Genomic DNA, 4525 nt, shown 5'->3' on the forward strand with positions numbered 1-4525 from the left:
GGGGGTGGCAGGGGTACAGCGAGCACCCATCAGAAGGGAAGCGACCTGGAACCCTTCCCCGCCCCCAGCAGGCAGTGGGGAGCCGGCCAGGCCGTGCCCCTGACCCTTCACTCCGCCAGCTGCCCTGCCTGGGCCCTGGTGCCTGGGACTCTCCTCCCAGCTGGCTCCGNCCCCCCTCCCTGCTCTGGCTGCCTTTGGATACAGGGCCCTGGGGACCGTCCTGCCTCCTGCAGGCCCCAGAGTCAGGCTCAGCGGGGGAGGGGGGCTCTCCGGCCTGTTTCCCGGACCAGGGTGCTCGCCTCAACCTCAGACCCGAGGCCCAGCCCCACTCCCCCTGCCGCCAGGCAGCCCGGGAGGCGGGAGGAAGTATAGCAGGAGCCAGAGGCTGGGATCCTTCTGGGGCTGCCCCAGCCTGCCCCCGCCTCCCAGCACCGGTCACCGGCCCGCGGGATCTGGGGCCTTTGACGCGGGAGGGCGGGCAGCCAGGCGGGGATAAAGCTGGGCGGGGGCACGGCGCCCCGGACTCCAGGACCAGAAAGGCGGGTGAGTGTCCTCAAGCTCCCTGGCTCCGGGTCTGGTGGGGGTGGGAGGTGTGGAAGGTGGGGCTGGCGGGAGGCCTGGGTGTGGCTGCCCTTGGGGCAGACTTGGGGGGGGGCAGGGGTTCCCAGTCCTTTGTTCAGCTCGCCTGAGCCTCAGTGGTTTCCTCCATCAAGTGGGTCTGGGGGTGGCCCTGTGATGGAAACTTCTCCTTCCAGACCATGCTGGAAGCTTCCAGAATATACTGCTCTTTAATACTTCTGTAATTCCCAGCCAGTGGCACAGGGGAGGATGACCTGCACTGTCGACTGGCAGTGGGGACCGGCCTGGCTCTCTGCCCCATGGAGTGGGGGTAGCCTGAGCCTCTTTGTGTCCCTCTCTGGTTAAACAAAATTGATGATCATGTATTGTTAGCAGGGCAGTGAAAGGTGCTGTGGGGCTGGACTGGCGGCCAGCAGGTGGGACCTGTGGTTGGCTCCGGCCTAACTGAGATGCTGATTCAACCACACCCTCTCCAGAGGGTGCAGACCTGCGTGCAGTCTCTGTCCTTTGAGCCTTCCAGTGACTTGTGCAGCCATTTTATTTATTTTTTATTATTTTTTTTAATGTTTATTTTTGAAAGACGGAGAGAGACAGGGCGTGAGTAGGGGAGGGAATCTGAAGCAGACTCCAGGCTCTGAGCTGTCAGAACAGGGCTCGAGTTGAGGTTCGAACTCACGAGCCGTGAGATCATGACCTGAGCCGAAGTCAGACGCTTAACCGCTTAACCGACTGAGCCCCCAGACGCCCCTTGTGGGGCCATTTTAAACCCTCTTGTACAAAAAGGATCGGGGAGCTTCAGGGATGCAGGAGCCCCTCCCCAGCAAACAAACGGAGGAGATTATGGTCTGTTTGACCCTAAGAGTCCCTGGGCTCTGTCGGAAAGCAGGTTATTCGCTGTTAGTAAGTGGCAGCTTGGATTGTCACTGGTTGTCACCTTGGGTTTGAGTGACCGCCTTGCCTCGAGGGGTTTGGAAGTATCCAGAGCTTTCCAGGTTGGTCATAACTCTGAGCAAAGCATGAGTCTCTGGGCCCTAAGTCGAGGACCTGGTGGCTCTTCCGGGGCGTGGCAGCGATTTTCATGGCTGGGCCTCCTGGCACCCACTTTGGCTGCTCGGAAGGCCTGCTGTGCACTCCGACCCTGGGCCCCGCTGGGCACGGTGAAGTCTGCGGGACTCATCCCGGGGAAGGGAAGCAGGAGCCCGGTTCCAGGTTGCTCTGCTCCGCCTCTGTCTGGCCTCCATGTAAAATGGGGCTCACGGTGTGTGTGTGTGCGTGCGTGTGTGTATGCGTGTGCGCGCATGCAGAGGTGATGGGGGGGATGGAGACTTGGGCGTGAAACAGAGTCCAGAGCCGGCAGCAGGAACGGACGCTGGTGAGCCCTGTTCCCTGGGCTCTCGGAGGCGGGCTGGTGCCACGGTCCTGGGGTCGTCCTGTGTCTCTGCCCAAAGATGCCCATCTTTGCTCACCTTTCTGGAGAGCCACCCCCCGGTCTGGTTTCTGTCCAGTGCAGTCCATTGCCTGGTTATCATGTGTCCCCCTGATGGGGTTTTGGGTGGTGGTGGGGGGGTCCGGAGCCGACGGCCACGAAAGAATTCTTGAAGACGTCTTTGGTGCAAAAAAGTGATTTTATGAAAGCACGGCAGCGGGGGTGGCCAGGACCCGTGGTCAGGAAGAGCTGCCCTGGGGTCGCGATGGGGAAGTCATCACATACCCTCAGGTTGGGAGGAGGCAGGGACAGAGTAAGGTTCTAGGGAATGCTGGAAGCAAGGTTTCCCAGACCGTGAGGGGCCAGGACAGCGCCATTTATTACAGTTCAGTAAAACCTCAGTCATGAGACCCTTCAGATGTGTACCCGGGGCCACGAGCCTGGGGCGTGATTGCCGCACACATCCTGGGGCAGTGGAGGTAAAGGAAGTAGACTTTCAGGATCCTCGAGGTCGGGATGAGGTTAAGCCAAGATTCCCTTTTGGCCCCAGCAAAGTGTCATCATCTAGGGGGCTGAGCTCCTCGGGGAGGTCACTCTGCCCGTTTCAAGCACTTGTCAATGGGCTGGAGGCAGTAAGAGAATTTAATTTTTCATTTGCCTTAGTTTCCCCCATCGCCATGGCAAGCGCTTGACCCCCTGCCCTCTGTTCTTGGGCGGCCAGGAGTGTTGGAGGAATGTCACACTTACCCCACGTGGCTGGGGTGCTGTCAGCCTGTGCTTTGCCCTCAGCCCGCCCCGCGCTGCCTCATCTCCCCCACTGATCTCAACCCCAGACAGTGGACTCCCTGAGGGTGGGGTCATGGGGGTCACTCACCCCTGATTCCACACCGCCCCCGACCCCCCCCGTGCCATCAGCATGGGACCTGGAGCAGAGGGGGTGCTGGGTAGGTGCACAAAGGAATGACAACTCAGTGGGGAAAACCCCAGCAGTGAGGGTATCCAGGGCTTCCTGGAGGAGGAGGAGGAACAGGGGAGGCAGCCCTCTGGACAGAGAGAAAAGGGCGACTGGAGGCATGAACCCTACAGGCCCCTCCCACCCCACCTCCTCCTACCCATGAGCTGAGTGGAGGAGGGCCAGGGGCCAGCGGGCCAGGCCAGAAAGTCAGAACTTGGCTTGGAGCCATTGGGAGCCATAGATAGTGTGCGAGCAGCAGCAGCGTGGGGCCACCACTCTATCTCCTGGTTTCACTGTATCCGGCTGGGGCGCTCACCAGGTGGGTGGGTGAATGACGTGGGCCCCGGATCCCAGGCTGAGTCTGGGGCTGGAGGTGGCCTGTGTGCTCACTGAAACCCTCACTGAGCTGCCCTCTGAAATAACACCCGTGTGTCTTCATGCCCGGCCTGGTGCGGAGAGTGGGCTGGCTGGCTGGAGGACAGAGGAAAGGGGGGTTGGGTCTGAAGACCCCCGAGATCGCCATCCTCTGAGGGGGGAGCAGGTGCGTGGGTGTCCCCGAGTCTGTGTCTCAGGTGGGGTCCTGAGTGGGGCTGGGGTCGCAGGGGACCGGGCCCTCCCCTCAGGCCTGCATGGGGACAGGGTCAGAGACCTCGGAGGACGGCCAGGCCTGGAACTGGGGAGGGCCAGGCACTCGGCGCCCTGCTGCTGGGGTCCCCTGGTGGCACTGACAGCTGGGGCTTCGGCTGCCCTCGGCCCTGTTCTGTGCGCTTTTCATTCACGACTCCTGACGACATCCTTGTGAGGTGGCCACTGCGGTCCTTCCTCCTCGCAGACGAGGGGGCAGTGAGCGCCCACGGTCACCTGGTCTCGCTGAGGAGCTGGGCTGCTGTGGGGACGGGGCAGGCAGTCCGGGCACGGTCAGGGCAGGGGGGCAGGAGGGCCCCCAGGGCGGCTGCCGATCTGGGTGGGTCAGGCTGGAGCCCCAAGGCAGGAGCCAGGGCAGGGGAGGCTGGGCAGGTTGAGGTCCCCGGAACCCCAGTTTGCCAGCTTTGGGGGTGGCCCAGGTGAGACTGAGGCAGCTCAGTGACCGGCAGTGCTGGGAGATGCCACATTGGAACCCTCTGTGTGACAGCTTGGGAAACTGAGGCACAGGATGGAGGGAGGTGTCCTGTGAGGAACCCAGGGGGCTTAGCTCCAGGGATGGGGTGACCCCTGGCTCAGCAGTGCTGCCTGCATGCAAGGTGCTCATGGGGTCAGGCTTCTCAGGGCAGGGGGATGGAGGGGTGGAGGGGGCCACACGTGNTGAGTGCTTCCCCTGCACCTCCAAGCTTAGCCCCGTGCCTCGAACTGGGAGATGCTTGATAAATATTTGTAAATGGGATGAATGAAGGAAGGAAGGAAGGAATACATGAGCACACGCCTAGTGTCCCTTCTCCTTCGGGGAGTCCTGAGGTCTGGAGTCGGAGCAGGGGGTGCTCAGGGGCACGCCGGTGGCAGAACGCGCTCAGAGCCAGCGCCGAGGTGGGGGCTGGGGCGTGTGGGGGCTGTGGGCGTCCTGGTCAGGG

At 62.2% G+C, this 4525-nt stretch overlaps 1 protein-coding gene across 1 annotated transcript in view; it reads left to right on the plus strand.

Annotated features, from left to right (window-relative positions):
* The first annotated feature begins 330 nt into the window (after nt 1-330).
* PTP4A3 (protein tyrosine phosphatase 4A3) overlaps nt 331-4525 on the plus strand; it is a 17006-nt gene continuing 12811 nt past the window's right edge. Inside the window, exon 1 of the mRNA XM_077749955.1 lies at nt 331-543. The gene's annotated coding sequence lies outside the window, so the exon portion shown is untranslated. The remainder of the gene's footprint in view (nt 544-4525) is intronic.

The sequence above is a fragment of the Crocuta crocuta genome, unplaced genomic scaffold (genome assembly GCF_008692635.1).
Source record: "Crocuta crocuta isolate KB4526 unplaced genomic scaffold, BGI_CrCroc_1.0 scaffold119, whole genome shotgun sequence".
Lineage (NCBI taxonomy): Eukaryota > Metazoa > Chordata > Mammalia > Carnivora > Hyaenidae > Crocuta > Crocuta crocuta.